General features: G+C 36.9%; 1 protein-coding gene across 2 annotated transcripts in view; it reads left to right on the forward strand.

Annotated features, from left to right (window-relative positions):
* LRP6 (LDL receptor related protein 6) overlaps positions 1–25,983 on the forward strand; it is a 160,552-nt gene that overhangs the window by 38,706 nt on the left and 95,863 nt on the right. The window lies entirely within an intron of this gene.

Below are 25,983 nucleotides of genomic sequence, written 5' to 3' on the forward strand. Positions count from 1 at the left end.
CCTCCCTCCCACCCTTCCTCCTTCCTTCCTTCCTCTCTGCCTCCCTCCTTCCTTCCATCCATCCTAAAAGTTAAAGCCCCTGAATGCTGCTTTTTATTGAATCTAACAACTTAGTATGTCATTCAAGCTTTTAGCAGTTGCCCTTTACCATATCAACCTGATTTCTTCAGATTCTCTTACATAGCTTAACAGTTAACAGCCAGAATCTATGTATTTGTTACATATTTTAGCGCTGCAAATGGCCCTCCCTTGTCCATTTCAGATATAACTCTTGATGACTTATTTAACATTCATTGACCCATTATGCTTACTATGGGCAGCTATATTCCAGCTGTGTAAAATTTCTGGAAATTTTGAAGCCATAGAATTATTTTGAAAAGTGAAAAAACCTTAAAGGATCTAGTTTTGTTCTTAAATTATCTGTGTAATATACTGCTGTGAAAAATTGGAAAGTTAAAGTTTAGTAAAGAAACTTTAAAGTAACTTAAAAGTAAAAAGTAAAGTTAAAGTCCAGCTCTACTTGGACTTTTTCTAGATCACATAATCTCTTTGTGAAACATGGACTGAACCTTTAATTTCTTTCACTACCTAGAGTAGTAGAGTCTGTTGCATTTATAGAGGTATTGTGTATTTGCTTTCCATTTCTAGATTACAAGTCTTTGAGAGCAGAGCATACTAGTCTTGCACTGCACTTGCATCAAGGGATACAAATTGATGTTCACTTGATAGTGTTAAAATATCATAATTCAACTTTATCCTCTCACTTGGCCCAAATAAAGTTCTTGGATAATCACAAGCCAAGCTACAGAGTAGATCCTCCTTCTGGGGAACAAATTCATTTTAATCCACAGGTGCCCAGTGGATGTTTTCTTTCTTGTCTTTAGGGCTTTCCCCATCCCTTCATGCTGAACATGAGTTGGGGTTTGCAAGATGGAATTCCAGTGAGGTAGTTTACCGTAGTTCTCCAGCTGTCCTCTGAGCAGGGCTCAATAGCTTCTACTCCTCTCATGTGTCCTTTACTGCCATGAATGCTTCTCTCCTGGCTCTTCTAGGGCTTGTTGCCATTTTTGTGCTTTCCATGCAGAAGGGCAAAGTCTGTAAAGCAGATTCTGAGACTGAAGACTGGGGAGAAATAAAGAGTAGCTACTGTGGAGAATACCCAAGCAAAGAGCCCCATTCTGCTGCCTAGTAGTTGCATAAACTGAAGACATCTACTTGTTATAATTTAGGCATAATACTTAACCTCTGTGTCAGGCTCTGTTTCTTATTTCTTCCCTTGGATACATAATTTAGATACTCTTTGGGGAAATGTGCCAAATGAGTATTTGGTACCAATCTTCCTGACCATTAAAAATGAGTGCCAAGCTTTACAGAACAGCAGATAGAAGTAAAAAGGGCATTATTTTTTAGAACAGTTTTAGGTTTACCGCAAATTTTGAGTGGAACAAAATATTCCTAATTCTTCCCTTCCCTTGTATCATTGCTGTCATTCATTTCACTTATATTTAAGCTATGATCATCATATCCATTGTTGCTATTATTATTTTGGGCAAACTGTTACATTAGATCAGTTAAGAATAAAAAAAAAGTTTTTATTTTACCATCATTATTCCTTCTTTTTAATGCTTTTCTTTTTGTAGATCTGATTTCTGATCTATATCATTTTCCTTCTATCTGGAGAAGTGTTTTTAACATTTCTTATAAGGCAGGTCTACTGGCAACAAATTCCCTTAATTTTTGTTTGTCTTGAGAAAGTCTTTATTCCTCCTTCACTTTTGAAGGATAATTTTGCAGGTTACAGAATTGTAGCTTGGTAATTTATTTTTTTTCCTCTTGATTTCTTAAATATTTTACTCCACTCTCTTGCTTGCATGATTTCTGAGGAAAAGTCATATGTAATTCTTATCTATGCTTCTTGTATAGGTAAGGTGTTTTTCCTTTGGGCTTAAGATTTTTCTTTGTCTTTTTTACCAATTTTATTTATATTTACTTTTGTGAGTACAGTGTGTTGTTTCAATACATGCATATACTGCACAGTGATTTACTTAGGGTAGATAGCATAGTTTTGCACCTGTAGTCCACCACTTTTACTCCCACCAGCTCTTCCCCTTCCCTCCTGGCCTTGGGTAACCATCATTCTACTTCTGTGAAAACCATTTCTTTTTTTTAGATTCCACGTATATGTAGGCCATGTGGTATTTGTCTTTCTGTGCCTGACTTACTTCATTTAACATGATGGCTTCCAGTTCCATCATGTTGCTGCAAATAATAGGGTATCATTTCTTTTTATAGCTAAATAGTATTCCGTTCTGTATATATACACCAGTGTTTTTACCCATTCATCCGTTGATGTGCATTTAGGTTGATTCCATCTCTTGGCTATTGTGAATAGTGCTGTGATGAACATGGGAGTGCAGGTGTCTTTTTGATAGATTGGTTTCATTTCCTTTGGTTATATAACCAGTAGTGGAATAGCTGGGTCATAAAGTAGATCTATTTTTAGTTCTCTGAGGAACCTCCATACTGTTTTCCACCATGGCTGTACCAATTTACATTCTCACCAACAGTGTAGAAGGGGTTCCCTTTTCTTCGTATCCTTGCCAGCTTTTGTTATTTTATATCTTGTTGATAATAGCCATTCTCACTGGGATGAGATATGTCATTGTGGTTTTCATTTGCATTTCCCTGATGATTAGTGACATTGAGCATTTTTTTCATGTCCTTGTTGGCCATTTGCATGTTGTCTTTTGAGAAATGTCTATTCAGGCCCTTTGCCTATTTTTAATTGGGTTTTTTTTTTTTTTGCTGTTGAGTTTTTTGAGTTCCTTATATATTCTTGATGTCAGCCTCTTGTCTGATGTGCAGTTTGTAAACACTTTCTTCCATTCTGGAGGTTGTCTCTTCACTGTGTTGATAGTGTCCCTTGCTGTGAAGAAGCTTTTTAGTTTGATATAGTCCAACTTGTGTATTTTTAATTTAGTTGACTGTGCCTTTGTGTTCGTATTTAAAAAAAAAAAAAAAACAAAACAAAAACACTGCCCACTCCCATTTCATGTAGCATTTCCCTATGTTTTCTTGTAGTAGTTTCATAAGGTTTCAGGTCTTAAATTTAGGTCTTTAATCTATTTTGAGTTAATTTTTGTGTATGGTGAGAGATAGGGGCCCAGTTTCAATCTTGTGTATGTGGATATTCAGTTTTCATGCACCATTTATTGAAGAAGCTGTCCTTTACTCACTGTATATTCTTGGCACTTTTGTCAAAAATCAGTTAGCTGTAAGTGCATGGGTTTGTTTCTGGGCTTTCTATTCTCTTCCATTGGTCTATTTATTTTTATGCCAGAACCATACTGTTTTGGTTACTATAGCTTTGTTTGTAGTATATTTTGAAGTCTGAAGTCTGGAAGTGTGATATCTCCAACTTTGTTCTTTTTGTTCAAGATTGCTTTTAGCTATCTGCTGTTGTTTATCTATCTTTTTGTGTCTTTTGTGGTTCCATACAAATTTTCAGATAGTTTTTTCTATTTCTGTGAAGAATGTCATTGGTATATTGACACGGATTGCATTGAATGTGTAGATTGCTTTGGGTAATATGGACATTTTGATGATAATTCATCCAAACCATGAACATGGGATATCTTTCCATTTATTTGTGTCCCCTTCAATTTTTTCTGCAGTGTTTTATAGTTTTCAATTGTATAGGTCTTTCACCTCCTTGGTTAAATTTATTCCAAGGTATTTCATTTTGGGGGTAGCAATTGTAGATGGGATTACTTTCTTGATTTCTCCTTCGGCTATTTTGTTATTGACATATGAGAAAGCTGTTGATTTTTGTGTGTTGATTTTGTGTCCTACCACTGTATTGAATTCATTTATTAGTTCTAGTCATTTTTTTGGTGGAGTCTAGGGTTTTCAGTGTATATGATCATATCATCTGCATTTAGGGGTAGTTTGACTTCCTTCTTTCTGATTTGAGTGCCCTTTATTGCTTTCTCTTGCCTTATTGTGCTGGCTAGAACTTCCAGTATTATGTTGAATAAGAGTGGGGAAAGTGGACATCCTTGTATTGTTCAAGATCTTAGAGGAAAAGCTTCCAATTTTTGTCCATTTGGTATGGTATTAGCTGTGGGTTTGTCGTATGTGCCCTTTTTTGGGTAAGGTACATTCCTTCTATACCTAGCTTTTGAGTGTTTCTATCATGAAGGGGTGTTGGATTTTATCATGTTTTTTTCTTCTATTGAAATGATTATATGATTTTTTCCCTTTTATTCAGAAGAGTTTGGGAAGAACTGGTGTTAATTCTTCTTTAAATGTTTGGTAGAATTCAGCAGTAAAGCAATCTGGTCTTGGGGTTTTCTTTGTTGGAAGATTTTTTATTACTGCTTCAATGTCATTACTCATAATGAGTAATTGGTCTATTTAGGTTTTCTAGTTCTTCTTGATTTGCCCTTGGTAAGTTGTATATGTCCAATAGTATATCCATATTTTTCTAGGTTTTCCAGTTTGCATATAGTTCTTTGTAGTAGTCTTGTGATCCTTTGTATTTCTGTGGTATCAGTGGTAATATCTCATTTTTCATTTCTGATTTTTTTTTAGTTGAGTCTTTTTTTCTTTGTTAGTCTAGCTAAAGGTTTATCAGTTTTATCTTTTTGAAAAACCAACTCTTTGTTTCATTGAGCTTTTGTATTATTTTTAAAATCTCTAATTCATTGATTTCTGCTCTGATCTTTGTTGTTTTTCTCCTCCTGATTTTGGGTTTGGTTTGTTCTTGTTTTTCTAGTTCCTTGAGGTAATATTAGGTTGTTTATTTGAAGTTTTTCTTCTTTTTTGATGTAGGTTTTATTGCTATAAACTTCTGTCTTAAGAGCTGCTTTTCCTATATTCGGTAGGTTCTGGTATTTTGTGTTTTCATTTTGATTTGTCTCCAGGAATGTTTTAATTTCCTTTTTGTTTTCTTCTTTGACCTATTCGTTGTTTAGGAGCATGGTGTTTAATTTTCATGTATTTGTATGGTTTCTAGTGTCCCTTTCATTGTTGATTCCTAGTTTTATTCCATTGTGTTTTGACAAGGTAGTTGTTATGATTAAGTTTTTTAAAATTTGTGTGGCTTGTTTTGTAACCCAACATAGGGTCTATTCTAGAGAATGTTCTATGTGCTGCTGAGAAGAATGTGTATTCTGCAGCTGTTGGATAAAATGTTTTATATATGTCTGTTAGGTCCAGTCAGCCTATAGTAAATACTAATTTTGATGTTTACTGGTTAATTTTCTGTCTGGATGATCTGTCATTTGGTGAAGGTGGCGTGTTACAAAGTCTCCAACTGTTATTGTCTTGGAGTCTATTTCTTCTGTTAGATCTAACAATAATTGCTTTATATAACTGGGCCCTCCAGAGTTTGGTGCATATATATTTAGAATTGTTATATTCTCTTGCTGAATTGATCTCTTTATCATTATATCATGACTTTCTTATCTTTTTTTACTTTCTTGGCTTGAATTCAGTTTTATCTGATACAAGTATAGCTACTCCTGCTCTTTTTCTTGTTTCCATTTGCATGAAATATCTTTTTCCATCCCTTCACTTTCAGGCAATGTGTGTCTTTTTAGGTGAAGTGAATTTCTTGTAGGTAGCATATTGTTCTTGTTTTATAATCTGTTGAACCACTCTGTATCTTTTAATTGGGGTGTTTAATCCATTTATATCATGACTCCCTGAACTTAAGAGCATTATTCTGAATTCTGTGACAGATATTTCATGAATCCACTGTTCCTCTGGTTCCATTGCTGGGGCTTGTTTGTTTTCTTTGGTGGTATCATATTTGTCTGTTCTTTTTCAAACTTTCTGTCTTTATGTTGATGCCTGGGCATTTGAGGAGACTGCTACCTTTTTAGTGTTTTTTGGTGGTATTAGACCTTTACTGGTTAATATCAGAGCTTTATCTCTGGTCTGTGGTTTTGTTAATTCCAAAATTGCAGGAACTTCCATGGGAACCAGCACTTGAGCTCTGTGGTTGTGCTAAATTGCTGCTTTGATGCTGATTCTCTGGGGAATGCTCTTTGTGCTTACTGGATTTTAATTCTCGGTCATTTAATCACTTCCGAGTTTTGTGAGGTTAGATACACCTGGGCTGTGTGGAAATTCTGGCCTAGGACTGAATTTTTCCAGCAAACTGTTCCCCTGCAGTTCTGTTTCCCTGACTATTCTCCACTCTGTGGGCTTGTGCTGATTGCAAGGCAGATTGGCTGCCCATGCCATGTCCCAGTGTTCCCCTGGCAGGCCAGTTCTCCTCTTCCTCTGAAGAGTCCTGTGGGGCTGGCTGAGCACTGGTTCCACGTGATGACTCACCGGCCTCTGGGTAGCTCCTTTCTTTGGTTGGCTGTGGCTCCTCATTACTGTTGGATTCACAGGAACACTGTCAGTGGTCTCACTGCCCTGGGAGCTGGGATGGTGCACTCTGAGGTCTTCCTCTCCCCTGCATACTCTAAAAAACTTCACATGAAGGGCTAAGCTGTGTCTTTTTTCTGCTCTTGCTCCATGCGCTACAGCTTCTTCCTGCCCCTCACCCTGGCTGGCTAGAAACAGTCAAAGAGGTCCCTTCTTTCTCTTCCCACAGCTTCTCCTGCCTTCACGAACTCCGTGGATCTCTCTCTTTCTTCCCCTGAGCTCCAGTGGTCTTAGGCTGGCATTCTTTGCTTTTTAATAGCTGTCAATTGATGGGTTGTGGGAGTGATGCTGGGGACTGTCTATTCCACCATCTTGATGAAGTCTCCAAGATTTTTTCTTTGTCTTTGATGTTCTGTAGTTTGAATATGATGTGTCGAGGTGTAGTGTATTTGTTTGTTTTGCTTCTATTCTGCTTAGTGTGTTCTCTGAGCTTCCTGGATGTGTGGTTTGGCATCAGACATTAATTTTGGGAAATTTTGGGTCATCATTGCTTCAAATATTCCCTTTTCTCTTATCATTCGCATATTCCTATTACATATGTGTTATACCTTTTGTAATTGTCCCACAGTTCCTGTTCACTCTTCTTTCAGTCTTTTTTGTTTGTTTGTTTGCTTTTCGGTTTTGGAAGTTTCTGTTGATAAATCCTGAAGCTTAGAGATTCTTTCCTCATTCTACTAATGAACCCATTAAAGACATTTTTCATGTCTGTTACAGTGTTTTTGATTTCCAGCATTTCTTTTTGGTTCTTAGAATTTCCATCTCTCTTGCTTACATTATCCATCTATTCTTACATGTTGTCAGTTTTTTTCATTACAGTCCTTAGGATATTCATCATAGTTGTTTTAAATTTCTGGTATGCTCATTGCAATATCCCTGCCATAACTCAGTCTGATTCTGATGCTTTTTCTGTTTCTTTAAACTGTTTTTTGTCTTTTAGTATGCCTTGTAGTTTTTTGTTGAAAGCTGGGTATGGTATACTGAGTAAAAGGAACTGTGATATATAGGTTTTTAGTAATGCGATGATAAGGTGTGGGGAAAGAGGAAGCATACTATAGTTCTATGATTATGTCTCAGTCTTTTAGTGACCCTATGCCGTGGGCTGTGAGCCTCACAAGTGCTTCTCAGTTTTTTTTTCACCCCTTTAGGTGGGACAGGATGGTTAGAGGAGGCTGAAGTTAGGTAAATCTCTTTCTCCACTTGGAAGGCTAAAGGGAACTGAAGTTGGTTATTTTTCTTCCCTCAGGTGAGTTTCTGATAAACCCCAATAGGTTAGGCTCTGGTAAAATAAATTCTCTTGGTGATAGACCTTTTTAAGGAGAAAAGACTGCATGCATATTTCAAAGTAGTTAGTTTTCCTCTCTTCTGGAAGCATTGGGGATTTTTCTCACATCTTCACTTTGAGGTTCTGGTAGAGCTCCTGGAGGTAAAATTCAAAGAAGTGTGAAGGCTCCCCTATGACTGGGTTTCCCTGGAGTTTTTAACTTTCAGATTTGTCCATACTAAGCTTCTACCAATTCATCAATTACAGGTTAGGTTTTCCTGCCTTGGTTCTGGTTCCTGTTATGTTTCTGCCCATGAGTTTCTGCTTTGGTGAGTTGTATCCATCTGTCTGTCTGTCCAATTTTTGCCCTGTGACCTTACTTCTCTGATGGACCTAAGAAGAGTTGAGTTTTCAGTTTGTTCAGCTTTTTATTTGCTGTTAGGACAGAGTGATAACTTCCAAGCTGCTTATGTGCAGGGCCAGAAACTGGATGTCAGGGCTTTGCTTTTTGCATTAAAAATTGGGATACATCAAGCATAAGTGAAGAATAATACAGTATTTAGGAACTAGAAGGATCTTACATAGTATAGTCTGGAATCTTAATTGTAATAGATGAATTCTAGGCACGTTTGGAGGTTTTAATTTGGGTTGGGGCAGACATCCAGGGGATAGAGCCTGTATGCTCTTACCTTATTTGTGCTCTTGGTCTTAGTCTAGTACCTTGCATGTTGGTATTGGATCTACTGATAATGGTTATTTATTATGATAAACTATTTACCTAGAGTAAATGGCACTATTGAGTGGACTAGACTGACTTTGCTTAAAAATCCTTTTAGGGAGACTGGGCTGAGTAAGTGAATCCACATCATCCAAATTCACATATGGGAAGATTGAAGTGGAAGTGAAAGCAGTATAATGAAGTTTTTAAAGCTTTCGTTAGTTCGTTAATGATAGTTGCAAAAGTGACACTCTCAGAACTTGGTTGTAAAATAAGCATATGAAATCTGTTTTTTATATAACTCTGTAACATTTTTTCTTTGAAGCCTAATCATGAAAAGACTATTGTTAGGTAATCTGAAAGCAAAGTTTTCTGAAATGAGTCTCCTAGAGATTGTGAGAAAAGTGTTATGTGCATGGAGATAAGCCTGCAAACATTGTAGACTGTACTTGGTTGAGTAGAACTGAGGAAGAGTTTGGAAATGTGTATGTTCTCCTGAAGAATAAGTGGTAAAATTGTTTGTAAGAAGTTATATATGTAGAGGATGAGAAGTATCATAAAAAAGCACACTGCACAATTGTCAAAACCCACAGAATTTTATAGCAGAAGGAATGGACCTTAATGAATGCAAATTTAAGAAATCATCGTTTAGGAGGTTGGGGGATTCCAGGATGGAATGCAGACTGAGACAAAAGAAATGTATTTTCTAATTATATTAGAAATGTATAAAATAACCTCATTAAAGTGGGCAGGGAGAGGGAGGTGTTGACCTAAGTAGCTGTTGGAATGCATGGAGCCTGTGAGACTGAAGGCAAATGACATGCACATGTTCTCTAGTTGCAGTGTACTCTAGATGATAATATTGCTTCCCACAGACGTATAGTTAACTATTCTGATACTGCAATTCTGATACCTCTAGTGATCTATACTAGAATTAAACAATTAAGTAAAATGGATGGTGGGTGGGGGGAGCCACATTTCTTGCAATTGAATTGGGAAGTTACAGATAAGCAAGGATAGGAGGTGAGAATGATCCATGTGGTAATGGATTAGAATTGCAGATATCAGTGTCAACTCAGGTTTAGCTTAATACAGATACAGTATGCATTTTAAATGAGTTAGTGCATTAACCTTAAAGCAATCAAAAATAAAAGTTTCAGCCCTGGAATTAATATACACCAAAAAAACCCACAAAAAAAAAACAAAAAAAAACTTGTTAGGAGTAGTAGAAAAGTGTATTATAGTTAATATTTTCAGCGTTTGGTTTAAAAAGTATTGTAGGATTTATAAGATATCACTGCCTAGTCTTAGTAGTCAGAAACCTATTTACTACCAGTAATATTGTTGAATGACCTCCAGTATGAGAGATTTGTGTGTATACAAACAAATGCAGATACCTTGATTATAGAGTAGTATAATTTGAAGTCAGAGAGTGTAATGCTTCCTGCTTCGTTCTTTTTGCTCAGGATTGCACTGGCTGTTCAGGGTCTATTGTTATTCCATATGTATTTTTGGATAGTTTTTTCTATTTCTGTGAAATATGTCATTGGCAGTTTGGAGATTGCACTGAATCTGTAGATTGCTTTGGGTACTATGGTCATTTTGAGAATAGTGATTCTTGCAATGCATGCATATGGGATGTCTTTCCATTTCTTTGTGTCTTTATTTATTTTTTGGTGGCTGGCTGGTGCAGGGATCATCAATAATTTTTAAAATCAATTTTTATAGTTTTCCTTGTAGAGGTCTTTCACTTCCTTGCTTAAATTTACTTCTAGATATTTTATTTTTTGTTGCTATTGTAAATAGGATTGCTTTCTTGATTTCTTTGTTGGCTAGTTCATTGTTGGTGTAGAGAAATGCTACTAATTTTCATATGTTGGTTTTGTGTCCTTCAGCTTTACTGAATTTGTTTATCTGGCCTAGGAGTATTTTGGTAGTCTCCAGGTTTCTCTCTGTCTATATAAAAAACCATGCCATTGCAAAGAGGGACAGTTTGACTTTATCCTTTCTAATTTGGATGCCCTTTATTTCTTTCTCTTGCCTAATTGCTCTGGCTAGGATTTCTAGTACTATATTGAATAAAAGTGGTGAGAGTGGACATCCTTGTCTAGTTCCAGTTCTTAGGGGGAAAGCTTTCAGCTTTTCCCCATTCAGTATGATGTTAACTGTGGGTTTGTCATATATAGCCTTTATTGTATTAAGATACTTTCTTTCTAAGCCTAGTTTGTAGAGAGGTTTTTTTTTAATCATAAAGGATGTTGAATTTTATTGCATGCTTTTTCTGTGTTTATCGAGATGATCATATGGTTTTTTTCTTCCATTCTGTTGATGTGATGTATCACGTTTACTGATTTGTGTGTTTTGAACCATCCTTGTATACCCAGGATAAATCCTACTTGGTGGTGATGTATAAACTTTTTGATGTGCTTTTGGATTTGGTTCGCTAGTATTTTATTGAGAATTTTTGTGTCTATGTTGATCAGGGATATTGGCCCACAGTTTTCTTTTTTTGTTGTGTACTTGCCTGATTTTGGTATCAGGATAATGCTGTCCTCTTAGTATGAGTTTAAAAGAATTTCATCCACTTCAGTTTTTTGAAATAGTTTAAGAAATATTGGTATTAGTTCTTCTTTAAATGCTTGGTAGAATTCAGCAGACTTTTTACTGATTCAATCTTGTTTCTTGTTATTGTTCTATTCAGGTGTTCTGTTTCTTCTTGGTTCAGTCTTGGCAGGTCATATGTGTTTAGGAATCTATCCATTTTTTCTAGGTTTTCAAATTTATTGGCATATAGTTCATAATATTCTCTGATGATCCTCTGAATTTCTGTTATCATGTTTGGGTCTTTCCTCTTTTTTTCCTTGGTAACTCTAGCTAATGGTTGTCAATTTTGTTTATCTTTTAAGAAAACCAACTTTTCCTTTGATCTTCTTGTATTGTATTTTTGGTCTCAATTTCATTTATTTGTGGTCTGATTTTTACTGTTTCCTTTCTTCTCCTTCTGTGGGTTTATGTTCATGCTTAGTTTGTTCATGCTTCTCTATGTTCATGCTTAGTTTGTTCATGCTTCTCTAGTTCCTCAAGAGGCATTGTCAAGTTATTTGAAACCTTTCTATTTTTTCAGTTGATTGCTGTAAACTTTCGTCTAATTACTGCCTTGGCTGTATCTCTTAGGTTTTGGTATGTTGTGTTTCTGTCTTTAATGTTTCAAGAATCATTTTGTTTGCCTTCTTAATTTCTTTTTTGACCTATTGGTTAATCAGGAGCATCTTTTAAAATTTATGTGTATTTGTGTAGTTTGAAAAGTTGCTCTTGTTTTTGATATCTAGTTTTATTCCATTATGGTCAGAAAAAATGCTTGATATGATTTTGATTTTTTGGAACTTGTTGAGACTTGTTGTAAGAACCCAAATGCCCCAAGGGATCACACCCTGATCACATAAGCCCTTCTCGGCCGCACCCCATCATGGCGCTGGTTGCCCTTTTCTTCCGCATTCTCCTTCCCGCAGGCGTGAATCACATGCCAATCAGCTCCCCCCCAAGCCCCATGCGGTATGCTAAATAGGGACTGTATTTTAAACCAGTCAGCTTTCCCTTAAAGCCCTATATATATGTGTGTGTGCTGCCTAATAAACGAGCTCTCTCTGGTGGATCGTCAACTGGTGTTGACTCGTCCTTTTCACTTGTTTTGTGGCCTAACATATGGTCAGTCCTAGAGAATGTTTCATGTGCTGGTGAAAAGAATGTGTTTTCTGCAGTTGTTGTATGAAATGCTCTGTGAATGTCAGATCTATCTGGTCTTTGGTGTCATTAAATCCGATGTTTCCTTGTTGATTTTCTGTTTCGGTGATCTGTCTAGTTCTGAGAGTAGTTCTGAGAATGACCCCAACTATTACTGTTTTGGTGTCTGTCTCTTCATTTATATCTGATAATATCTGCTTTATATGTCTGGGTGCTCCAGTGTTGGGTGCATATATGTTTGTAATTCTGATATCCTCTTGCTGTATTGATTCCTTTATTGTTATATAGTGTCCTTCTTTGTCTCTTAGTGCAGATTTTGATTTAAAGTCTGATTTATCTGATAAAAGTATAGCTACTCCTGCTTGCTTTTATTTTCCATTTGCACGGAATATCTTTTTCCATCCTTTTACTTTTCAGTCTATGTGTGTCTTTGTAGGTAAGGTGTGTTTCTTGTAGGCAGCTTATGGGTGGGTAATTTTTAAATCCATTCATTCAGTCTGTGTCTTTTAATTGAGGCATTTAATTCATTTACATTCAAGGTTATAATTGATATGTGGGTTCTTAATCCTGTTATTTTGTTGTTTTCTGATTGTTTTGTGTATCCTTTGTTCCTTTTTGCTTATTCTTGTGATTTGGCAGTTTTCTGTAGTGATATGTTTTGATTCCTTTCTCTTTCTGATTTGTGTGTCTATTCTATCAGTACTTATTATATTTTTGGGTGTTTTCATGATGGTTGTTATCATTCTTTTTCTTCTAGATATATGACTTGTCTAAACATTTCTTGTAAGGACAGATTGGTGGCAATGAATTCCCTTAATTTTTGCTTGTCTGAGGAACAGTTTATTTCTCCTTCACTTCTGAAGGATCGCTTTGCTGGGTATAATATTCTTGGTTAGCAGTTTTTTCCTTTCAGTACTTTGAACATATCATCCTGTTCTCTTCTGGCCTGTAGGGTTTCTGCTGAGAAGTCTGCCGTTAGTCTATTGGAAACTCCTTTATAAGTGACTAGACACACTTTTTTCTTTCTGTTTTTAGAATTCTCTCTTTGTCTTTAACTTTGGATAGTTTGACCACGATGTATCTTGGGTTGAATCTATTGGGACCTTTGAGCTTCCTGGATTTGGATGTTTATATCATTAAGAAGATTAGGGAAGGGATCCTGGTTAGCTCAGTTGGTTAGAGCATGGTGTTATTTTTTTTTTCTCTCTCCACCCCTCCCCCACCGAGCATGATCTTATAACACCAAGATCAAGGGTTTGGATCCCTGTACTAGCCAGCACTCCCTTCCCCCCCAAATAGGGAAGTTTTCACCTATTACTTCATTAAATATGTTTCCAGTGCCTTTTTTTCTTCTCCTTCTGGAAATGCCCATAATTCAAATATTTGTTTGCTTAATAGTATCCCATAAATCTTGTAAGCTTTGTTCATATTTTAAATTCTTTTTTCTTTTTGTCTTTCTGGGTCATTTCAAAACAGCTGTCCCAAGATCAGAAAATCTTTCTTGTGTGTGATTTAGTCTGTCATTGAGACTGTCAGATGTGTTTTTTATTTTATTCAATGAATTCTTCAGTTCCAAGATTTCTTTTGGGTTCTATGTAACGATCTATCTCTTTGTTCAATTTCTAATTCAGATCATTAATTGTTTTTCTGAATTTGTTGCATTGTTTGTGTTCTCTTGTATCATTGTGAGTTTAAGATTATTAATTTCAATTTGTTTTCCAGCAAGTTGGCAATTTTCAATTCTTTGGGATCAGTTATTGTAACATTGTTGTGTTTCTTTGGTGGTGTCATGTTTCCTTGTTTTCTCATGTTTCTTATTTCCCTGCGTTGACATCTGTGCATCTGGTGGAAGAATCATCTCTTTGAGTTTTGTAGAGTGGCTTGCGCGGGGAAAGACTTTCACTTGGAAATGCATCCTAGGGTGTCAATTGGGCAGAGTACAATGGGTTTGTTCAGGTTGGGTGCAGTAGTGTAGACCCTGTGTAGTTTCTTCAGTTGTAATCCACTTTTGGATTACAAAATGTCTGTGAGTGATTCAGTGGCTTATGCCTGGAAGGTTTGTGGTAGTTATGGCACAGCTTTGCCAGGTTTGTGCACATGCATCTTGTGGGTTATTTGGCTCAGTGGGGATGGAGTTGTTGGATTGATTCTCAAGCTGAGGGTGTTGGTGCGTGGTGTGTCAGGGTCTCTGGGACTGGTTTGCCTGTCACAGGGTCACCATGCTGCTTTTCTGATCATGGGTGGGCCAACCAGGGACACATTAGCTAGGCTGTTTCTCACTTGGCTGCATGAGTGTGTGATAGTTCAAAGACTAAGGGGCAGTTCTTCCAGGGGCATGACAACTGAGTTGTTTCTCAGTGCCAGGGGTGTGGGTGCATGTTGGCTTGGCTAGCTGGGTGCAGGTCTGCTGGTGGCCTGTCTGTGCCATTTTTTTGAGGCCAAGTGTGAGGTTGTGTTTCTTTTTTGGTTTAGGAACGTATCTGCCAAAAGTGGGGCTGTTGAGCTGCTTTTTGGGCAGTGGGAGTGGCTGCTAGATGGGACTACAGAGATGGGGCCTGGCCAGCAGCTTCTTGGATGGTGGGTGAGGTTGGGAAATGTGCCTGATGAGAGAGAGGGGTTCTGGCTAGCTGCTGCTAGGGTGGTGGGTGAGGCCTTGAAGTGGGCTACTCAGAGGGTGCCTGGGCAACTGGGTTTTGGGTGATGGTCAAAGCCTCAAGGTAGAGTTGCAGAGAGGGGACCTGTCTAGCTGCTTCTCAGATGGTGGGCAGATTGGGAAGCGGGCCTGTGAAGAGGGTGCACGTTCTTCTGTTGCTTCTTGGGTGGTGGGCAAGGTCGGGAAGCTGACCTGTCAAGAGAGGGTCCAGCCAGCCACCTCTTGGGTAGTGAATGAGGCCTTGAGGGCAGGGCTGTAGAGAGGGAGCCTGGCCCCAGCCCCTACACAGGCTGTTGGCAAGGCTGTTAGGTGGGAGTGTTGAGGACAAAATCCCCTGGCCATTTCTCCAGGAGGGTGTGGATGGGCTTTATTTCCACTGGCCTGAGAGTGTGTTCATTAGAGAGAGATGTATGAGCTTTTTTTCTGGGTTGGGGACTTGGGTGCACAGAACTTGGCCAGCTTGTGGGAGGAGGGAGAGTAGGAGAAGAAGGGGGGTGGTCTCCTAGAGGTGTTTGCCTGTCTGATCTGTGGCTGGAGACATGGTGTATCAGTTCAGCAGGTCTGTGATTGGCTTCCCAGACTGCAGGACTAGAGTCACAGCTGCTGTGGGCCCAGACTCCAAGACTCTTGGGATCAGGGCATATTAGCCTCTCCTGTGAGTGTACTGGGATGACTGTGGAGTCTGCTCATGTCCCCCAGTGCAGGGAGTGTTCCAGCAGGGGCTCTGGTTTCAAGATGGTGCCACATTACATCAGGTTAGATCACGAAGGTTGGGGTTGTGGAGCGCATAGTACATGCTTATGTTCTGGAGCAGTGCGGTAAGTACATTTTAGGCAGCTCCCCACGCTTGCTTCTGGGCTTGCAAGGGCTATGAAACCTTCCTGCAGAAGGAACTGAAGTCCTCAGTGGTGAGGATGAGGGTTGGTGTGGGCCCTCTGACTGTCTTTTCTTCACAAGGGAAAGTTCCTCATTTGCTGATCGTGGGTGGTCATTCCTCAGGCTCCAGTCTTGGTGATGGAGACATGATGGCTAAGGCTCTGGGCTGCCATCCTGGGTTTTTGTGCTCCACAGAGATCTTAGTAGTCTCCTGCCACACCCGTACGCTCTCCCGCAGGTGCTCTTGTTAGTATGTAGCTGTCTGTCTGTTGTTCTGGTCTGTTTCTGTGCGAGGAAGCGTGGGCACCTTTAGTACACCATCTTGCCCCACCTCTTTCAGGCACATTCTAAATTATTGTTTAATATATGCGGTTTGTTCCTTTCTTCTCCCTCATTTCCCACAGCAACAGAGTTTCAGTGTAGCTCATACTTGTACCTAATTTTCACTTAAACACTTGGTTTGTGGCATGACTTCTAAGGTGGTCGTTTCCCAGTCATTCTGGGAGGCTCAGATAAATGAACATCACATGATCTAAAGTTTGGGAAAATTCGGGTCCTTTTTTTTTCTCCTCCTGATGAAAGGAAAGGCTTGAATGAAATAACTGTGGAGATATTAAAAACCTTGAAGCATCTTTGTTATTCTTAGCTTAATATGGCACTCATGGTTACCACATTGTCTGGGAGAATGATTTAAAATATTTTATTTTGGTGTTGGACTGTGTCGTCTATAATTTTGGGTTCAGAAAATAGAGTTAAACATGATTGAGATTTAATTGGTGGTTTTTCTGAATTGATCTAGGAGCAGTTTGCCAACTGCCTTCTAGACTTATCCTAGAAATATTCCTTCGTGTTTTTCAGAGTTGTATATACAGTTTTTATTCCTGTGTATTTAATGTGTATTTTCTAATGTTACAAACACATTTATAAGAAAAGGTAATTCTTTGGTTGTGTTCTCTTATTGCAATGCAGACTGATTCAGTAGTTCTAGGGTGGAGCTTGAGATTTTGCTGAGGTTGTTGGTCTATGGACCACAGTTTGAGTAGCAAGACTTTAGAGCAGAGGCGGGCAAATGTTTCCCATAAAGCCCCAGGTAATAAATATTTCAGTCTTGTCAGGCCATATCTGGTCCCTGTTGCGTATTTTCTTTTTCTTTTTTAAAAAACCCTTTAAAAAGTAAAAGCTATTCTAAGCTCTTGAGGCCATGCAAAAAGAGCAGGGTGGTTCAGATTTGACCCTGTAGCAATTGTTTGCCTATCTTTTTGTTAGAGATTTAGTTGCTGATAGAAACATAATATCTAGAATTGGTGTTTTTCATGACCTTTCAGCATTTCAAATGATCATATGATTATTATTTGACCTATTGATGAGGTGAATTTATTGCTGATGGTTTGGAATTTATTGATGGTTTGGAAGCTTTTTATTGTTGTTTCCAAAAGTTTTTTTTTCTTATTTTAATTGAGGTATAATTAACATACAATAAAATTCACCCACTTTAGTGTATGGTATTATAAACTTTGACAAACGTATACAGTTATGTATTGCCTGTGATAAAGCCAGACATTAGTTAAAGTGGTAAAAACAGGTTTTTAATCAGTAATATACTATTGTAGTAGGGAAAGAGTTCAGTGTGAAATGAACTCAGCTTCAATTTGTATAGAGGTGAGTGAGTGTTTTAAAGGGAAGATGAGAGGATAGTGAGAGGGGTGAGCAAGGGCTCAGTAGAATCAAAGTGAAAAATTCTGAAAAGCTGGAAGAGGATTTGGTCTATGTGAAACTTATCTGGGTTTGTTAACTGGCACTTATTGAAGGGAGGCTTCTGTTGTCCCCCACAGATGGGGGACAGGAACCCTGTCTTCAGGTGTTAGCTGGAACAAACAGTTCTTTTGGCAGACTTGCGTTTTCTCAGGCAGGTACTTTAAGGGGGGCTGGGGTCATCCTAGGGATGTGGACTTGAGCTGTTAAAACTGTTAGTGTTTGTTCAATCCTTGATAGGCTGAGGTTGAGGCCTAGTTGAGAAAGGGCTCAGAGGAGCCTGGTTAGAGTTTGGCCAAGGAGAGAGTCTTTGTCAGTACTACCACCACCACAGCTGAGATATTGAACTGTTTAATCACCCTCCAAAATTCCTTTGTGCTGTTGTACTTAACTTCTTCCCCTACCCCTTTCCCTGGCAATTATGATTTGTTTTCTGTTCTATAATTTTGCTTTTTCCTGAATGTCATATGAATGGAATCATACAGTATGTAGCCATTTGAAACTGGCTTTTTGGACTCAGCATAATGCATTTGAGATCCACTTGTGTTTTATGTGTCAGTATTTTTCGTTGTTATGCATGAGTGGCATTCCATTGTATGGATGTATTACAGTTTATTCATTAATCAGTTCAAGGATATTTAGGTTGTATTCTGTTTTGGGTGATTACAATGCAGTGTAAATATTTGTGTACCAGGGTTTTTTTTTGGTGATATAAGCTGACATAAGTTTTTATTTCTCTTGGGTAAATACCCAGGAGTGAGATTGCCGAGTTCTAAGAGACCTCTGTTTAACTATATAAGAACCTGTGAAGCTTTCCCAAAGTGTTCTCTTTATTTGTCTGTTGCTGTGGTGAATTTTATTGATTTTCTGATGTCGAACCAGCTTCACATTCCTGGGATTAACCCTACTTGGTCATGATGTTTACCCTTTTTATATATTGTTAGATTTTATTTGCTATATTTCTTCTTGAGAGTTTTTGCATCTGTGTTCATGAAGGATGTTGGTCTGTAGCTTTTTTCCCCCCTTCTTTCTTTTAATGTCATTTTCTGATTTTGGAATCAGGATAATGCTGGCTGCAAAAAATGCATTAGGTATTTATTGCCTCCTCCAATCTTTTTTTCCTGGAAGCATTTGTGTAGAATTGGTATTGTTTCTTCTTGAGATATTTGGTAAAATGTACCAGTTCAGTCATTTAGACCTTAAGTTACTTTATTGGAAGGTTTTGAACTATGAATTTAATTTCTTTAGTAGATATTGGACTGTTCATATTATCTTTTCATATGAGAGCTTTTGTAGTTTGTGTCTTTATGTTGTCAAATGTTGGGACCAAAGTTGTTTGTAATAGTATTTAATTATATTTTAAATGTTTGTACAGTCTAGCGATAGATAGCCCCTCTTTCATTCCTGGTTTAGTAACTTCTGGATTTCTTTTCCTTGGTCAATCCAGTTAGAGTTTTATAAATTTTTTTGACATTTTCAAATAACCTGTTTTTGGTTTTATTGTTTTTTTCTCTATTCTATTTTCAGTTTCATTGCTTTCTGTTATTACCTTTATTTCCTTTCTCTCACTTTGCTTTTACTTTACTCTTTTTTTTCTAGATCCTTAAGGTAGAAGCCTAGATCATTGATTGAGAAACTTAATTTTTTTCTACTGTAAGCATTTAATGCTGTTACTTTCCTTTAAAGGCTTTTAGCTGCACACCATAAAATTTGGTGTTATATTTCCAGTTTCATTCATTCAAAATATTTGCTAATTTTCTTTATTTTTTCTTTGACTCATGTTGTGAGATTGGGGAGATCTCCAAGACCACTCTGACTTTTGATATCAATTTGCAAATTTGGGGTCCCCGAGACCACAGTCAGGTTCGATAGTTCACTAGAAGAATTCACAAAATTCATTGAAAGCTGTTATATGCATGGTTGCGGTTTACTTCAGTGAAAAAATACAAATTAAAATCAGCCAAGGGAAGAGATACATAGGGCAGGGTCTAAGAGAGTTCCAAATACAGACCTTCAGGTTGTCCTCTCCTTGTGAAGTTGTGTGAACAGTGCTTACTTCTCCCAGCAATGGTGTATTGACAATATGCATGGAGTTTTGCCAACCAGGGAAGGTTACCCGAGCCTTCGTGTGCAGAATTTTTATTAGGACTTGATCAGGTAGAAATTGCTGACTACCTGCATAGCTGACCTTAGTCTCCAGCCCATCCAGAGGATGAACTGATACTGATTCCCTCTCCCCCGCCAGCTCACGTTGTTGACATAGACTATCTGGGGTGCCAAGACCCTGGGTAAACAAAGACAACTCTTATCAGGCAAGACATTCCAAGGTCTTAGAGATTACCTCCCACTACCTAAGAGTACAGGCCAGATCTCTCTTTGGGCAAGGTTAATTCTTTACTGCACATATGTGTTTAAAAGTATATTGGTTAATTTCCCAATTTTTAGGTTTATCTAAATATCTTTCTGTTACAGATATTTAGTGTAATTCTATTGTGGCCAGAGAATATGCTTTGCATGATTTCAATCTTGTTATATTTCAAGGATAGACCCACAGTGTGGTCTATCTTTATGAGTTTTCCATATGTATGTACTTGAGAATGTTTATTCTGCTGTTTAGGGGTATTTTCTTCTCTTCTTGTATATTGGAATATTTTTGTCTAATATTAGAGTTATTTGGTCCTTGAAAATATTTAGAACCTGCCAGTGAATATCTGGGTATGTTCTCCCTCTCTCTCCCATCTGGGAAAGATGAGTGACTTTTTAGATTTTAGTAATGATTGTGGCTCTATTCAGGTTTTGTAAAACTATATCTTGACACAATATTGTTAGCTCATATATTTTTCTACACGTTACTCTGTGGAACATTTGCCTTTTATTTATTTTTTTAACCTTAGTGACTTCTTTTTAGTTTTTGTCTACTTTGGATTAGCTCTTTACTTTTCAGCTTTTTGCTTTTCTAATTTAAACATCTTTAGTAATGCTTTATGTGTATCACAGTTTTGTTATTTGAATCTAATAATTTGGTTAACTTGCTGTAGTTTCCAGTAAGATTTATTTCTTTGAACTGTTTATTATTTTAGAAATGTGATTCATAATTATCAGAGATTTTTTTCCCTAATTGATTTCTGGCTTAATTAGATTACTGTCATCCTATGTGACACATATGTCAGTTCTCTGATGACTTGCATTATGGTCCTTTGTGTGGTCAGAATTCTTAAATGTTTCATATGTGCTTGAAAAGACTGTATATTCTGCAGTTTTTGAGTGTAATGTTCTAAAAGTGTCCATTAATTCAAGCATGTGTGTTCTGTTGTTGAAATCTTCTGATTCCTGATCTATTGCTGAGAGAAGTGTTAAAAATCTTTCACTTTGGTAATCGATTTGATAATTTCTTCCTATAGGTCTGCCTATTTTGCTTTATGTGCTTCAAGGCTATGCTTTAAAATACTGATATGTATAGAATTATCTTCCTGATATACTTTATATCATGATCTAGTGACTCGCTTTATTGCTTCTAATGCATTTTGTGAGGTATTACTAGCTATATACCACCTTTCTTTTGGTTTGTTTTTTTCTGATATAGTTTTCCATCTTTTTACTAATAATCTTTCTCTTTGTTTACATGTTCTTAGTGTTTCTTTTTTGAGTAGCATATAGCTGGACTTTTTGTTTGATTTTAAATTCATCCGACTATTTGTCTTTTACTGAAGCTTTTGGTCCATCTGTGCTAATTGTAATTACTGGTACATTTGCATTATGTTTTGACATCTTATTTTGTGCTTTGTGTTTATCCTTCCCATTTTCGTTTCTTTTTCTTTTCTTTCTTGGCTTCTTTTATATCGACAATATTTTGTCATTCAATTTTTCCCCTCTACTAGTTTGAAAATTATACAGTTCTATTTGAGGTTATCTGGATTTTTAACATGCATACTCATGAAATTCTTGATACACTTTTTCTCTGTTTATTATCTTCCTGGCTTATAATCATTGTCATGGGTTTAGATCTACTTTCTAACCCACTAGACATTATTTTTTAAGCTGAGATTTATCATTCCATCTTGAATTTTAGACCTTCATGTAAGATCATTTTCCTGAATCTTTAGAATTTCCTTTAGTGAAGGCCTGTTGACTCTTTAAAGTTTTGTTTGTGTGAAAATATCTTCATTTTGCTCATGTTCTTAATTTTTTTGTATAGTGTACAGTTCCAGATTGACAAATATTTTCTCTTACCATGTTGATGCTATCATTCTGCTGTCTGTTGGCTTGCTTTGTTGTTATCAAAAATAACCAATTATTTTATTGTTATTACTCTGACTACAGTTTTAGTATAATTTTGCTATGGTTCAGATGCTTTCCGTAAAAGTTAATGTGTTGGAAATTTGGTTCCCAATGTGGCAGTGTTAAGAGGTGTGGGACCTTTGGGAAGTGATTGGGTCATGAGGGCTCTGCCCTTATGAATGAATTAATCCATTCATGGATTAATAGATTAATAGGGTATTGAGGGAGTGGGTTAGTTATGAGAGTGGGTGCGCTATAAAAGCCAGTTTGGCCATCTTTTGTGAACCCTCCTGCATGCGATGGCTAATGCTGCCTTGGGACTCTTGCAGAGAATCCCTACTAGCAAGAAGGCCCTCACCAGTTACAAGCGCCTCAGCCTTAGACTTCCCAGCCTCCAGAACTATAAGAGATAAATGTCTTTTCTTTATATAAAAATTACTCCGTCTCAGGTGTTCAGTTACAGCAACAGAAAATGTTCTAAGTTTTGTTCAGATTTTTATTTTTTATTATGCTTCTAGGGAATTTTTGGGTTTCTTAATTCTGTGAGCTTATGTGTCTTATCAGTTCTAGAAAATTATCTTCAAATATATTACGTTTACCTCATTCTTTTCATGTAGCTGTCTTAACTAGACATCTGTTTGTTCTTCTTACTCTTGTCTTCAATGTCTTTCAATCTCTGTTATATGAATTATTTTCCAGAATTATTTTCCTGTTTATTAGTTATTTCTTCATATGGTCAAGTACTGTATTTCTGTCATTTCCCTTTGTGTTTGTGTGTGTGTGTGTGTGTGTGTGTGTGTGTGTGTGTGTGTATTTTTCTTTTAGTTTACCCACTGAGAGTGCTGATGTTGGGGTTTCTGTCTTTATGTGGATTCTCTCATCACTAGCTCATATAGGTTATAGAGACTGTCCTGCTCCTCCAGTGAGGCCTGATAAAACTCAAGTTTTAGATCAGTAGGGATGGAGCAGATTCCTTCAGTACTAGATTTTTTCCTCTGGACTTTTTTTCTTTTCTTTTCTTTGCTCAGAATATTTCCTTTAATTTCTGTGAGTTCAGTCATGTATTTAAAATATTATTTTTATAGTTTATCTGGCATTTTTAGTGTTCTATAATAGGAAGGCTTCTCTGGGTTTCCAGTCTGCCATATTGCCAGAAACATACTCTTTTGTTTTCTAAGTGCTTCCAAGTTTTTTAAAAAAGTTTTATTTGTTTATTTATTGTTTGTTTATCCAAGTTTTTAAACACTCCTGAAAATAAAGGCATTACTTATTACCCTCTTTTTAAAGTACACATAAATCAGTAAAGTCTGCAGTCTTAAGATGTATAATTTATTTCATGTTTAGTAAACATTCTGTAGATTTTAGATGATTTTGTACTATTTTTTACTTTCCACTTGCAACACCCTTTTCTGCTTTCTACCTTTGGTAGATTAATGGATGCCTATTCAAACATGTTATTGTGGTTTTTAAGTAGGATTTATGTAGAACTTGCTGACAAACCAGTGCGTTAAACTATTTTGTAAATGAAATCTTTGTTAAACAGGCCTATTTTAAATAATAATGCTTTTACTTAACTCCTTTCCTAACTGGAGAATAAATGTTCACTTATTCAAAATATACATTTCTGATGTTGTCTTTTTTTTTTTTTTTTTTAAGACTTTTAAATAACTGTTTCTGTTCTGTTTTTCTGTGGTTACCTTGAAGTTTATTTATTCTTTCGACCTCTTTAAACCCAAGGTGAAATTGGAGGCAACTTACTATTCAAGTTGCTCTAAAATTAGTACCATCATCAGGAGACTGGAGATCTTCTATATGCTATTTCATTTTGACCCTTGGAGTCTCAGGCAGAAACTGTCTGTAATTTTGTCAAAGAATCTTAATGCCGCATCCATACCTGTGCCCCCTATCTGCCCCGCCCCTAGCAAAAATGGATGTTGTAGCTTTGGGCATGTTGGTCTATTGTGAGTATTTGGGTAAGACTGCAGACTTTTCTCTGCTGATTTGTGTGGATTTTTAAAAGAGTAATAATAAATAATAAAGTAGTAATAAGTAATGTCTTTATTTTCAAGAGTGCTAAAAACTTGTGTACTTAGAAGTACACTATTTCTTCCTGGTGAAAACTCAGAATTATCAATTTTTCTTGAGTTAATGCAGGTTTGCTTAAGCCATGAGGGTATTTAAAATACTGATCTCTTACTCGATTGGCTACCCAAAGCTTGGAAGATTATAGAAGAAATTTGAAAATTTATTTTTACCTTCACAGATCTGCGTTTTGTTTTGTTTTTTTTGGTTATGAATATTCATGGGGTACAAAGCTGTCACCACTCTGTATTTTTTTTACTTAGTAATATTTAAGCAGTAATGGTGAACTTTCAAAATCCCCCTTCTGTTTGTAAACTTTTGAAGGACGTGGATGGCCGTTGTGTGCAAAGGACTTTATTTGGTGCTGTGCTCCCTTATGTGGACTTGCACGGCTTAAGGGCCAAGTACCACCTGGGGCTAATGATTAGCTAATATTTAGGGTCAGCTGGTTAATGGGTTGAACATATTAATACCACCTGTGCAAGAACAGAATGCTATGGATAAAGAGGTAATTTGAGAAAGTCACATTGCTCTTTCATGGTTCTAGACTGTGTCTGAATTCATTAGAATTCCGTGGGGAGCTTTTAAAAAATATTGATTCCTGTGTCCCCGCCCAGACCAATTTAATTAGAAATTTTGATGGAAGAACCCAAGTTACTGATACTTTTAATACATTTCTGAGGTCATTGTCAAGTGCTGCCAGGATTGAAGATTTCTGCTGTGGGTATTTCATGCTGCTGCTGCTATGTGTGTGTGTGAGAGAGTGAGGGGGAGGTGCACAATCAAAGAAATGTACTAAAGGTAACTGTTAATTATTTATGTAATTCTAGTTCCTTAATATTTGAGAACTGATGATCTCATGTTGATTATGTTTTTGCTGTCCCTCGATAGTAGACTCTTTAATCTGGTTACTGTACATTCTCTGAAAAAAAAATTCTTTTAAATGAATACTTTCACCATCTTCTTCCATTAATCACCCTTAATTATTAAAATATGACCAACACAGATAACCAAGTAGAGAGGAAGCACAGAAGTGCAGCTGATTTGTTCACAGTTTTTTAAAGTTCTGTCAGGAAGCAGATGTCCATGGATTCTCTAACCTCCTGTTAATTTAAAGCCTAGTCTACTAACTAACCAGAGTAAAACAGGACCTGCCTGGTCCAGGGGTCAGGAAGAGGAAGGATGTGTGAATTTTGCATGACACTTTTCCTTTTCACTCTCTTTAAAATCAGAACTATTTTCACTGGCTGCAGTTTCAGTTTGTTTAATGATGGACGTGATTTTAGAAGTTTTCCCAAAATAAATTTTATGGCAACAAAATGTTTTCGAGCAGTTACGACTTTTTATAGTAAGATTTTACCTTAACATCAGTCACGTTGTTAGTAGAATTAGCATGGTTCTTACACTTCAGGATGGCTTGCTTTCATATACAACTCCTAATTATACTTTCTTTTGTCCTTTTACTGTAGTCCGACTTCTTTGTTTACATTCTTTGGATTTTCTATCCAACTCTCACTTACATTTTACACTGATTTTTCTGTTAATCTGTTGGCTGGTGCTGTGGTTATAGGAGGAGAAACAGTGGGGTGAGGATGCGCAGTTCATCCCACGTTTGAACTCATCACCTTGCCCTCCTAAACTGTCCGCACAGGCCAAATATCCCTTATCTGAAATGCTTGGGACCAGACGTGTTTCAGATTTCAGACTTTTTTCCACATTTTGGAATATTTGCATTATACTTAATTGTTTACCATCACTAATCAGGAAATTCTTCACACCTGCAGCTAAATTTTAATTTTTTTGTGTTACTCTATCATTGGAAATTGGCAGTACCATAGTATCTTTTATTGACTTTTCATCTAGGAGGAATTTAGCAATGTTAAGTGTAGAAGGCTTTATTAACTGCTCAGTTGTTGTGTGTGCTTCTCCAGCTGGAAAGCTTTAATAAAGATTGTTTTGATTTTTAAGGGGTCATATCTACATTTAAGCTATACAGTTCCTTTTTCTTTAAACTCGGAAAGACTGGTCTCAAAATAATGCCTCAACTTAACTAGAACCACGATACTATTCATAATAAACACTATAAGATAACATGTATAAGCTGATGGAAAGATTGCTTTTGTAATATTTTTGTTTCTTATTTGCAGTTTTGCTTAGGTTCTTTGGAGCAGATTCCTCTCT

Source organism: Cynocephalus volans, chromosome 12, assembly GCF_027409185.1.
Source record: "Cynocephalus volans isolate mCynVol1 chromosome 12, mCynVol1.pri, whole genome shotgun sequence".
NCBI classification, from domain to species: domain Eukaryota; kingdom Metazoa; phylum Chordata; class Mammalia; order Dermoptera; family Cynocephalidae; genus Cynocephalus; species Cynocephalus volans.